The sequence below is a fragment of the Choloepus didactylus genome, chromosome 1, assembly GCF_015220235.1.
Source record: "Choloepus didactylus isolate mChoDid1 chromosome 1, mChoDid1.pri, whole genome shotgun sequence".
NCBI classification, from domain to species: Eukaryota; Metazoa; Chordata; class Mammalia; order Pilosa; family Megalonychidae; genus Choloepus; species Choloepus didactylus.
The window spans coordinates 149,341,039-149,354,750 of NC_051307.1; the positions used below are offsets into that span (position 1 = coordinate 149,341,039).

At 36.8% G+C, this 13,712-nt stretch overlaps 1 pseudogene; it reads right to left on the minus strand.

Moving 5' to 3' along the window:
- Window positions 1-355: 355 nt before the first annotated feature.
- On the minus strand, window positions 356-8,404 carry LOC119526111 (annotated as a pseudogene).
- Between the last annotated feature and the right edge of the window lie 5,308 nt (window positions 8,405-13,712).

The window sequence follows — 13,712 nt, forward strand, 5'->3', positions numbered from 1 at the left end:
CATTATATTTGACTTTTGTCTTGTACGTTAATTTTTTTTGGTGTATAAACTGGGAAGGAAGGCTCAGACTTAAATATTACATTTTTTTTTTGGAATAATGGCCTTTATTGCACAGTGCCCATTCATTCTGCTTCAAGTAGATTGTTCCCATGAGCAGTTACACTCATGTTTCTTCTTACTGAAGACAGAGCCACCCCAAGGATGCCAATTGAGGCCAGCATCTCTCCTGGGCCTGTGAGGGGAAGGAAGGGCATCATTCTTCTGAATGGGTCGGAGGATCACATGCCTTTTCTCTGACAGAAAAATGACCAGGCTTACCTATGCAAGATAAGACTTGTTCCTAAAATTAGCCTCTTTAGCTGATTATTTTTTCCTGGAACAAATACAAGTTATTGGTGGCAGCTACAGCAATAATATTCTCCAGGGGGTGCCAGGCTGTGTGAAGAATCTTCTTATTGAAATACAGGAAGCCAACATTAACCTCATTTCTTTCTCTTACCACCTGTACATATTTTCCAAGGCTTTAAGATGGCTTGAGGTTTGCTGCTCTCTCTTGAAGCCTCCAATGTAATATCCCTCTGTGCATTTCTATCAAACATTCTAAAGAAGTTGCTGTAGGATCCAGTCATAATAGCACTATCAGAACCACTCGAGGAGCACTCGAACTTGTTAAAGATGCAGTCATTGTCATATAGAGGGCAAACGTGCTTGACTGGAAGACATTTATGAACCTGGAACCTTTTGCGGGCCTGCTCTCCATGTTGAGGTCCTGCATTTTCACTGAAGGTAGCCTTTGGCTATCATGTACCAATCACCTTGACTAAACTTTACATCTGATACAGAAGACACTATTTCTGCAAAGAAGGACCCACTGCTGGTATCTTCTGGTTCTTCAGAGCATTTCGAATGTCTGTTACACAGGGCTGAAGAGCACATATCACAAAGCCACTGCTATATACAATGAGGTTACGTTAGTGTGGTGGAATTTAGCTCCAGTAACCTCTTCCTTCAGCTCTTCCATGTTGGCCTGCGTAATGTCTACAATGTTAAAATATCTATCTGTGATTTATAAATACTATAGGTTAATTCTCAGGCTGTTTGCAGAAAGATATGTTTTATGTTCACTAATTACTGAAATAGAATTTATACGATACGTGTGAGCATTTGCAAAAATCCGTCTGGACTTGCTTCTACCATAAGGTCTATGGGCTTCAATTTTGGGACCTGTAATTCTGTAATTCTAAATGGGTCTCAAAGTTGCTATGTTTATCTTCCAAGTTATAACCATTTGCTAATTTTATCCCATTCACTTAAGTCCCCTAATTTAATAGTATTGTCATTTGTAGATAGTAGAAAATGACCAGCATTCTATTGTGGTGGCCACCTTATTTTATTGACTTTTCCCTTGATTTCTAGATTTTTCAAATAGTCAAACTGGTTGAAAGGTACTAGAATGAGGGTGGCATTTATTCTTCCTTCAGGGAGTTGCTGTCTCTGGCCCTTGCCTTGGCTAGTGAGCTGTGGATGTGCTGAGGCATGGGCAGCACTAACTCAGCAAACAGAAGAGCAGTGCAGTTTTTATCATGTTGTCTGGAACAATAGTGCTTGAAGCTCTAAACCACCATGTAAAATGTCTGACCAACTGGAGGTTGCCATGCTGTGAGTTAGCTCAAGCCATTTGGAAAGATCCTGCTTCAGAAGATTCCAGCTCTGTCAAGTTTCCCTCCAGCCTTTGGCTCTTCCCAGAGGAGGTCCCAGACATCAAGGAAGACAGTAAAGCTCTTTCTACTGTGCACTGTCTGAATTCCTGATGCACAGAATCTGTGAGCTTAATAAAATGTTTAATTTAAGCTGCACTGCTCAATTTTGGGGTAATTTGTTACACAGCAACTGTAACCAAAACCATAAACTTGAATCCAACTTGAGCCAGAGTACTTCTTACAAAGAGATTAGTCAGCTATTTTTCTATGGCCTTGGAGCCAAATAAAACCATTCTCCCAAGCTGTTGAAATATTTTTCCAAAGTGTTCTATCAACCCAAGCAGCCTGAAGGAGAAACTTTGCTTTCTATTACAGAGATGCCCAAGGAATGCCTAAAAATAGAAACTCCTCTTCACAAGTCATATCCTTCTCTTAATAAGTCATATCATTCACTTGTAAAATTTTGGCTTCCTGGGATATATGGACTCATTTACTCTAATTTCCAAACTCTACAAACCATCTACTTCCTACAAAACATGCATCAGCTGTTTCCTGATCCTCCAATTTGAATTAAGCTGATGATCTTAATCTCTGAAGAAATTTTTAATCAGAATATAAAGACTCAGTGGCCTGGAACATCAAAAGAACAAGTTAAAAATAGAGAACATGGATGCGAATTGGAATCATAGAACATTAGGAACCAACATAAATGTCAAAAAAATCAACCTTGGTGATTTTCCATGTGCCAGTGTATTATGTGTCTTATGTCATTTCAACATAACAGCAGTCCTAGTGATGTAGGTATTTTTTATTATCCCTATAATAAATGGGCACACACATTTTTCCCCAGGTTGGCAAAGCTGATATTCAAAACAAATAGTCCGGCACCAAATCCTGCTGTCTTGACCACTAGACTCTACTATGCACAGCAGTGTCCATGAGCTCAAAGCTATTTTTTGGAATAACATTTTTTTTTATTATTTGCCTTTTTTAAAATAAAGTTTTTAAATAAAAATAAAGGTTTTATTTGCCTTTTTTTCATGCTCATTCTCTCATGAGTGTGCAGAGGAGTTTCCACTGTATCTTTGGAAGGTTTTCACAACTCAGGAACCAAAATATTCCAAATACCCAATGCACAATGCTACAAAATCATACATAGATAGAAGATCCATTCAAAGTGCAAGATAGACCTGTGTGTTTTAATATAATAGAATACCAAAAGGTCACTGATATTGTTTCAGATTCCACATTGCAACTAACCTTTAAGAAACCACAACTTACAAATTTTGGCATGGAATCAAAAAAGAAAGCCATAATTATCTGAAAAGACTTTTAAAATATTTCTCTCTATTTGTATTACATATTTGTATGAGACCATATTTTCTTCATATACTCCAACCAACAAGAAAAAATATAGCACAACAGAATTAAATGCAGAAGTTATGACAATCTGGCTATATTCTATTAAGCCAGGTATTAAAGACATTTGCAAACATGTCACTCTTATCACTAAAGTTTTTGTTGTGAAAATATAGCTACTGTTCATAAAATGTATTATTTATTTTAACATATAATGGGTTTTTATTGTTATTTAAAAATATCTAAATATCATAACCATGTCAATTTCAATTTTGTATGTTGTAAATATCAATGAATATAACTCATACTGACAAAGATCTTTAGGACTTTTAATAATTTTCAAGAATGTAAAGTGATCATAAGACCAAACTGACTGAAAATCATTGGCCTAGAAATTGGGTAGATGGATCTCAAAGACCAAAGAAAAAGATTTTTTTCATTTTATTATAATAGAATCTGTAATGTGTTTAAAAGTTTTTAGGAAAGAGTAAAGAGAAACAGGTGTTGAAGGTATAGGAGAAATGGCCATTGATGAAGTATGGTTTGTGAGGGGGCTGAAAGTGACAGCATCCAACATATAGATGGACATATGCTGCCTGTCAGGGTCAGTGATGGTGGTGGATTCCAAATAAAGATATATTCATAATGATGGGAGCAGGGGGAGGCCCTGCATAATTTTTCTAGTAAGTAGAAGACAAAGGATTCTTTTGAGAATAAGATCATAGTTTGGATTTAGAGAAAAGAGGTAAAGAACTCTAAATGTCATTACAGGAATGAGAGAGAAAGCTTCCAGGAGTACATAGTCCTTTTATTTTGGCAAATGATCAAAAATGAAGTTTTGAATTCCTGAACCCTCCCATAAAAGAACTTTAAAAATTTTTGTTGTTGTTAAGTGTTGTCCATTCAGACCCTGCTTAGCTCATGAGAGAAGCAAAAAATTAGGAAATGGTTGTCAGCAAAATAACATTGATTTTTTTTAAATTAAATTCAGTTCTATTGAGATATATTCATATACCATACAATCATCCATGGTGTACAACCCACTGTTCATCATACCGTCATACATAAAAGTAAAAAAGAACATCCAAATCATCCCACCCTATTTTTCATTTAGTTTTTGTCCCCATTTTTCTACTCATTCATCCATACACTGGATAAAGGGAGTGCGATCCACAAGGTTTTCACAATCACACTGTCACCCTTTGTAAGCTACATTGTTATACAATTTTCTTTAAGAGTCAAGGCTACCAGTTTGGAGTTTGATAGTTTCAGGTATTTACTTCTAGCTATTCCAATACATTAAAACTTAAAAAGGGTTATCTAAATAGTGCATAAGAGTGTCCACCAGAGTGATCTCTCGACTCCATTTGAAATCTCTTAGCCAGTGAAACTTTATTTTGTTTCATTTTGCATCCCCCTTTTGGTTCTCAATCCCATGATGCTGGGTGCAGATTCATCCCCAGGAGTCATATCCTGTGTTGCCAAGGAGATTTACACCCCTGGGAATCAGGTCCCATGTAAGGGCAGTGAGATCACCTGCCCAGTTGGCTTAGCTAGAGAGAGGGAGAGGGCCACATCTAAGCAACAAAGAGGTACTTAGGCACAATTATAAGCAGATTTAGCCCCTCCTTTGCAACAATGAGCTTCAGAAGGGCAAGCCCCAAGTTAGAGGGCTTAGCATACCAAACCATTAGTCCTCAGCGTTTGTGAGAACATCAGCAACAATCCAGGTGAGGAAGTCCAACACTTCTGCATTTTCTTCCAGCTCCTCAGGGGGGCCATGCATATATATTTTCATTCTCGGCCCAAATTACTTTGGGATGTGTCATTATTTCACACTCACCTATATAAACGTACCAGATCTCACTTCCTAGTCAGAGTTCCATGTAAAATTACATGGTGTTTGAACAAACTGACTGTAGAAGTTGTATTGTTTAGAAAATATAGATCCTGCACCAAATAAACATCTCTTCCCTTGGTCTCACAGGGAATTTGAAGTTTCAAAGCACAGTCAGTTTTGACCTTTACCCTTTGGCCCGATTTGCCCTAGTCTTAACCAGATCTGCTTCATTCATATCACTAATTGAAGTCTGGGCTCTTTTTCAGCTCTTTTTTTTTTTTTAACAGTTGCTGTATGTGTTAATACTGACATTCTTATCTGCCGAGCTCTAGCTCTGAGTTTCAGGTGTCACACAGATACCCAACATTCCAGAGACCAATCAGGTAACAATAATGTTTTAAATTTAGACAACTTATTGAAGTTTATTAAACTGGTCAGAAAAACTAAAGGATTTTTTTCTGTTTTAGAAAAGTCACTATTGATATTCCGCTTGCATGTTCATTATTGATTAAAAGCAGAATGACTATTTCAATTGTAACACATGGTTTAAAAGGATAGAGCAAGAGTTATATCATTGGTAAGATTGGAAACTCACACTTACTTAAAAATAAAATGTGGCCTTGAAACTAGCATCAAAAGTTCCCTAAAACAGAATTGCACTGATGTAACTTTAAAAATATTCTTGGGGCTCTACCCTGATGGCACAGGCATCTCAAAAAATTCTATGAAAATATCAGTAATGCTATATCAACTTAATATATAGTTAAGTTTGATTAAAACTGTTCTCATGGGGGCAGTTAGTTGAAGTTGGATTTCAGATGACTGCAATGCAGGTGGAAGGCCTTGGTGTGGCTCTGGGCCTGCAATGTGCAAGGAGTGTGAGATGATGCTCTTTGATGAGAACTTGCTGGAAAAGGGGACATCTCAAGGCACAAAAGCTGACCTTGCACACCATTAGGGAATTATCTTATTTTTCACAATGAGTTATATCCCTCTAAGACAAGCTAAATTTTTAATCTCCTGGAAGGCACAAAGAGATAGTAGTGCCTTCAGTAGTTTCAAATCTATTAGCAGAGCCTTGTGATGATTTGTTGGAAACCCAATTTAAAACCCAGGCCTCCTAATCAATAATGACCTCTTCACATTGCCATGAGACCAAAAACAAACTTTCTTCAAAGGATGCCATAAAAAGCCACATAACCCTTACCAAAAGTAGGCCCCAAATACCTAGGACCCTACCTTTGATTCTATAAAAGATTTACTCACTAAGTTTTTTCTCTCAGAAACTTAAATCCACCAGAGTGTTCCTATGCCAGACAAGTCCTAAAACCCAAAGGCAACAGCCTCTTTAAGAACAGCAATCAGATGCAGCCCCCTTCCCCATGTTGTTGACATCCCCTTTCAATACGAACAAATTAGGGTGGTCACTGCCTGGAAACCTCTGAAGATCGGGAAAGTGATTAAACAAGAGAAAGGGGTAGCAACAGACAAGATAAGATTTAACAAAGGTCTACGAATACTGAAACTTTATATAAATATATATGTGTATATATTTAGATGTTGGGTGTTGGAATAGCTGGAAGGAAATAAATGACGTGGTGGAACTGTAACCTATAACATCCTTTGAAACTTGCTCTATAGCTACTCATTAAATAGTGCTTTGAAAGTCTTCACCTTTCTGTATATATCCTATATTGCATAACAAGGAAAGATCTGAAACTGTGGAACTGTAACCCAAAATAAGTTTTGAAATTACCTATAAAACTGCTTGTTGAGCTGTATGTTGAAAGTTAACACCTTTCTGTAGGTATGTTATATTTTACAATAATGGAAATAGATGAAATTGTGGAACTGTGACCCATGATATTCTTTCAAATTTGTTCTCTCACTACTTGTTAAATTGTATTTTGAAAGTTATCACTGTTACGTATATATGTTAAAGTTCACAATAAAAAATGCATTAAAGAAAAGCCACGTAACATCCCTTTTATAGGAGCGCATGTGTAAGTGTCAGCAACAAATAACATAAAGGGTACAATATTGGCTTAGATTTACTTAAGGTTAAACATGCATTAGTGCTGTAGGCATCTATGATTACCTGTATCTCAATACTGTGCTACTCTAGTACTGCAGATTATGCACCAATTTATTTTACAATCGGAATATGCATCTTAGTTTTTTAGTTAAATTTGAAAACTGGACTGTTATCAATTTTCATGACGTATTTTCTTAAATTATGTCAATGTTAAACAAAGAGGCAAATGTTGTATGGACCTTCTCTCCAGCATCAGGATTTAAGATCATTACATCAGCCTCCATCCCTATGACTCATTTTGATCTGGGTCCTCTTGTTCAGATAGGCCTTTTAGTACTGGTTCTCTTCTAATTATCTTGTCAGAGACAGGATTCCCAAAGCAGGAAAAACATTGGATTGAACTTATATTAAAGAAAATCTGATTTCCGTTAGTTGCAAGATATATGTTATGAGAAACAGTTTTTGTTTTAAAGCTGACACTGAATTTAAGCCACTATTGTCGTTGTGCCTGTCAGTTCAATATTTTTGACAATGCTAAACAAAATTCATGTTTAAAACAATTTAAACACACTCCAAAGATTTCTGAATATACAAATGAAGTTATAAACAATGTACTATCTAGGAAACTTGTCAGTCATATTGTTTTATATAATTAGATTTCAAGCTATAGTGGCTCTATTACATAACCTTTGCGAATGTATAATTTAATATCTTACTCCATCCATCACAAAACAATCAAAAGTATAGCTCCACCAAGTAGATTTCTACAGTTATCATTATCTGGAGGCCAGTAGTAAAAACTTACATTTTCATAATAGCCGCATGGACTGCAATACTCCATAACATTAAACTAGAGGAATTTTAAAGAACCAGAGGCTTCGTATTACCTATCTTTGATAAGTTTTTGAAAATATTTAAATTATTTTATAAGCAAACTTAAATTTGATTCTAGATAACATCTTAAATATCATATCATTGGAAAACATTCCTAACAAAACCATCATTCAACTTACAATCTTTTCTTTCTAGCCTTGGGGGATATAAAAGTTACTTATTTGAACAGCAACCACAAAATTGTTTGCTTCTAGAAGTCTAAGGGGGCTTTGCATTAAGTATTCTATGCATTGCTTTATTATCTGAAATCTTGTTGGTAATATATGTATAAAATATTTCAAATAGAAATAGAAAAAATATTTTCCTATTTTAAAACATGTTTTACAAAAGAAGTTGTCACAAAATTAAATAAATATAGGACATTCACCCAGTCAAACATTAAGGAATTGCTGCCTCAACATTGAATGTGAAACTTGCATTGAAAAAAAAAAGGCCTATGGTAATGCTTTATTTCCTAAGACAGATGCAGGTTACATCAATGTTTACTGTTATTATTTTATATTTTTAAAAATATTACACATCAAAATTATTTTTAACATTTATATTCATGTTTTAATTCTTACCTGTTGTGATCATGGATGCCTTAGGTAGGTTATATAGCTATACTTAAGTAGCTGTTTTTATATATATCACCTGTTGTACTACATTCCATTTCGGAGGTGATTCAAATTGCATCTGTTTAGTCCCCTGTCCTCACTACAGGTCCAAACTTCTTATTGGGTAGGAAGGTTACAGCAACTGTTGAGAGGAAACAGTTAACTTCTCAAAAATATTATCTACCATAATGGAAAGAAACAAAATCTTATTTTAATTGTATTTACATCACGGAAAGAAATAAAAGGGATGAGTTCATATTGTCTTGGAACTTATCCAAAAGGTAGTATTCTCTCTAATCCATTCTTCACATGGCAATTGGCAAATTTGATCATGTCAGTTTATTATTTCACTCTTCAATGTCTTCTGTTTTGGTTTTTCAGGATGCTATGACAAATAACATCCACTGTTTGCCTTAACTACAGGGGTTTATTGGCTCATGGTTTGGGAGGCTGGAAGTCCAAAGCCAAGGCCTCAGTAAGGTAATGTTTTTCCATAAAGTCTGTAGCACTCTGGTGCTAGCTTGTTGCAATCCTTGGGGTTCCTTAGCTTGCATCTCTGCTTCCTGTCACTTCGTGATCTCTTTCTCTTTGTCAGCTCTTCTTGTTTCTGCTGTCTTCTGGCTTCTGACTCCTCCTTGTGACTTTCTCTGATTTCTCTCTATAAGGCTTCCAGTAATACAAATTAAGAACCATCCTGACTCATTTGGCCACACCTAGGATTTTAAAAGACCCTATTCACAAATGAGACCACACCTTAACTGATAATTCAAAAGGTCCTATTTACAAGGGGTTTGTTCTTGTTGGCTAATGCTGCTGGAATGCAAAACACCAGAAATGGATTGGCTTTTATAAAAAGGGGGTTTATTTGGCTACACAGTTACAGTCTTAAGGCCATAAAGTGTCCAAGGTAACACATCAGTAATCGGGTACCTTCACTGGAGGATGGCCAATGGTGTCTGGAAAACCTCTGTTAGCTGGGAAGGCACGTGGCTGGTGTCTGCTGCAAAGTTCTGGTTTCAAAATGGCTTTCTCCCAGGATGTTCCTCTCTAAGCTGCAGCTCCTCTTCAAAATGTCACTCTCGGTTGCTCTTTTAGCTTCTCTGGAGCAAGAGTCTGCTTTCAACAGCTGTCTTCAAACTGTCTCTAATCTGGACCTTCTTTCTCAGCTTCTGTGCATTCTCCAAAGTGTCCCTCTTGGCTGTAGCAAGTTCACTCCTTCTGTCTGAGCTTATACAGCACTCCAGTAATCAAGGCCCACCCTGAATGGGCAGGGCCATGCCTCCATGGAAATTATCTCATCAGAGTTATCACCTACAGTTGGGTGGGTCACATCTCCATGAAAACACTCAAAGGATTCCAATCTAATCAGCACTAAAACATCTGCCCCACAAGATTGCATCAAAGAATATGGCTTTTTCTGGGGGTCATAATACATTCAAACTGGCACGGAGTTCATACTTGCAGGAATACAGATTAAGACTTAAAACATGTTTTTGTTGGGGTACATAATTCAGTCTACCACAGCTTCCAATTTCCATAGGTTTAAAGGCCAAGTCTTCACCTCAGCGTTTAATGCCTTGAATATTCTTTAATGCTACCTCCTCCCCTGCCTTTCTAGTCCCATCTCTTGTCACACCCTTCTTGCTCAATATGGGTCAGCAATTTGAGTTTTCTCTCTTACCTTATGACCTTCAAACCTGTTGGCACTCTTGCCCAGAACATCCTTTCCCCAACTCCTCCTTCATCTACTGAAATCCTACCAGTCCTCCAGGATTTTGCTGAAGCCTTTTCTCATTAAAGACTTCCCTGACTTCTCAGAGTAGGTTCGCTGTCCATACCCACCCACCTCCAAACACTTTGTGCTTCCCCAGTTCATTACATTTACTATGCTCATAATTCCTTTTTGCACCTTTGTCATCTCTTATAGATTGTAGTTTCCATGAGGACTGGGAATGTTTCTGTCTAGTTCAACACACCCTATCCCCAGTACCCAAGACATACACAGTACTCAAAGCTTCACAAATGAATGATGTATTTGGTATTTAATAAAGCATCAAGATGGCCTTAATTAAAAAATGTTTTCCTCCAGAATCTGAGAGCCATAACCAGTGATTTAAAATGTGTTTTGATGTATTTTATTTCTTCAAAGGGAAGTATGAGTAAAGCAGGGCTGTTTAGTTGGAATCACAAATATGTATCTATAGATGGACAAAACAAGCATAAACCACCCACAAAGACCTCTTAAAAACATTTCCTCCCAGATTACCTCATTTCAATAGAGAAAGTTTAAATTTTATTGTGGTATAATTGCATACAGTGAAATGTTCAGATCTTAAGTGTACAGTTCAATGAGTGTTATCAGAAGTATATGACCATATAAAGGCCCCACCAATCAAGATATAAAATATTTCTATCCCCACAGAAAATTCCCTATGCCTTTTTCCAGCCAATCCCTCTCCCATCCTAGCATAGGCACTGTTCTGATATCTGTCCACAATGGAATATTACTCAGCAACAAAATAGATGGAGGTACTGATACAGGTAGCCCATGTGGGTGGATATCAAAAATATTATGATGAGTGAAAGAAGTCAGACACAAAAGAGCACATATTATGATTCCATTTATATGTATAACAAAATTTTATAATGCTTTCTTCATTGGTTAACATGCATGCTGATATGAGTCTGCTCTAAGGGGCCCAAGCAAATTCTAGCCATCAGACTTCGGAGACAAGCACATAAGAATAAGTTATTTTAAAAATACAAAAAAAGTTGTTAATTTAAAAATGCCTTTTGAAATACTTTTTATTCCTTTATTTATCATCCAATAGAATGTACTCATTTTTTTTAAAATCTTCTTGCCCCCGATTGCAAATAAATATTTTATGACATATATAATGATTGCTTGAGACACACCAAGACCTACTTATTTACACACTATGAAAGCAAGCATATGTTTAAATAAATTCCCATTGCCCCAAATCAATGTTTATTTACAACTTATTGCCTTTAAATATTCCATAATCTAATACCCTGTAAAAATGATAAATATTTTGTAATAAAGGGGTGATATGAAAATGAATGTCTTCTGAGGAAATCATCCTGATATCATGGTAGTAATTACTATAGATCAATTATAATTCTGAGAAAAGTTGCCTGTACAGAAAATTTATGAAAAGCAAGTCCCTTGTTTTCCTGTTAACTTCTGTTACCAAATGGGAGAGGAACACATATAGAAAATATTTTGGTTCTTCTTGTATATTATTTTTTCAAATTGGCAATACAAAAAAACTTATTTTTAAAACATAATTTAAAGAAATATGCCAGTTTCCTGATGAGTCTGAAAACATTCACAAGTCACAATATAAGAATGCAAAGTGATATCACTTTTTTTTTTTTTTTTAGCTTTTATAAAGGGGGTTTATTTGGTTACAAAGTTACAGTCTTAAGGCCATAAAGTACCCAAGGTAAGGTGTCAACAATAGGGTACCTTCACTGGAGAAAGGCCATTGGCATCCAGAAAACCTCTGTTAGCTGGGAAGGCACTTGGCTGGTGTCTGCTGATCCCAGGCTTCATTTCAAAATGGCATTCTCCAAAATGGCTGTCTCAGCTGCAGCAGCAAGTTCCTTCTGTCTGAGCTCTTGTATAGGGCTCTGGTAAACTAATCAAGGCCCACAGTGAATGGGCAGGGGCCACACCTCCATGGAAATTATCTAATCAAACGTTTCACTCACAGTTGATTGAGAAAGTGATATCACTTTATGTTTATAGCAAAGGTTGAGAACTTGACAGAAAAAAACAATTTGATTCAACTGAACATCCATCAGGGACTGAAAAAATATAATGTCCAGTAGTCACTCTTCCTAAAATGGCACCACATGATGACAAGCAAGATTTTATTACTCGGTTTAACACCAATTTCCTATCTTCCAAACCAAAAAAGGAGATGGAAAGTGAAAATTCAGACATAACAATGCAAAAGAGAGGAGAAATTAAAACAGGGACGTGCAAGTATGGTCATTTTTAGACTGGGAAGGGGGATTGTTAAATTACATATGGAGAGTCAATATCCTGTTCATTAATCCTGGTATAATAAGTAAAATAGATATATATCAATTACTAAATCTCTGAACCAAAGAGTTGGGTCTTTTTATGTGACAGGAAAGGGAAAAAAGTAAATGCACTCATTCATTCATCAGATATTTATTGTATGCCTGCAGTTATCAAGGCATTGTGCCAAGGCATTGGGGATTACAAAGCGGAATCCAGCAAAATCCTGCCTGAAAGAAAAATACAACCCACATGTGAGACATTGAGATAATGTCATGAAATGAAAGGCAGGACTTAGTAGGGACAGATCACTTCTAACTGCAGACGTCAGTGAAGCCTTTTAGTGATAAAATAATTAACTGCTACATTTTTTTCTGGCATGCTGACACAACCAAACTTCATCTTTAGTGACTACGTTCATTTTGATTATACAGTTTGTGGTGGTTTGAAGCTAAATTTACCCCAGAAAAACATACTTTTAACTTAATCCATCCCTGTGGGTATGGAACCATTGTAAGTAGGAACTTTCGATGAGGCTACTTCAGTTAAGGTGTGGCCCACCCCACTCAGAATGAGTCTTAATCCTTTCCTTGGAGTTCTTTATCAGAGAATGAAATTCATACAAAGAAAGAAAAAGCTAGGGGAGCAAGAAAACAAAATCAGCAGAACCCAGAAGACAAGGGAGAGACCAGCAGACGCCACCATGTGTCTTGCCACCTGGCAGAGGGGCCAAGGATCATCCAGCAGTTGGGCTTCAAGAAAGCATTGCCTTGATGTTGCCTTGGTTTGCACATTTTCTCAGCCTCAAAACTGTAAGCTAATAAATTCCCATTGTTTAAGCCAACCCACTTCACAGTGTTTGCTAGAGCAGCCCAGGAAGCTAACACACAGTTTTATAAGTAAACACATTTAATAATATATTGATCACTTAGACTATACATACCCTTTTAGTGATGGTTTTTATTTGGCAAGGTTATGGAAGCCCTTCAGTTTTTGGTAAACCAAAATTTCAGCATTAGAAATATTAGGGAAGGGAAGGAAAGGGAAGGGAAGAAAAAAACACTGTGATATATTTATAGAATTAGAAGATGTACTCAGGAGCCCCGGGACCAGGTGGTGGGGAGGTCGCAAGTGGCCAGGGAGGGGAGGAGTGCGAAGGGAGCATCAGACAGCGCCCCCGCCTCTTGCACGAGGAGCACACCTGCCCTTCACCACCACCTCCAACGCCGCCACAACA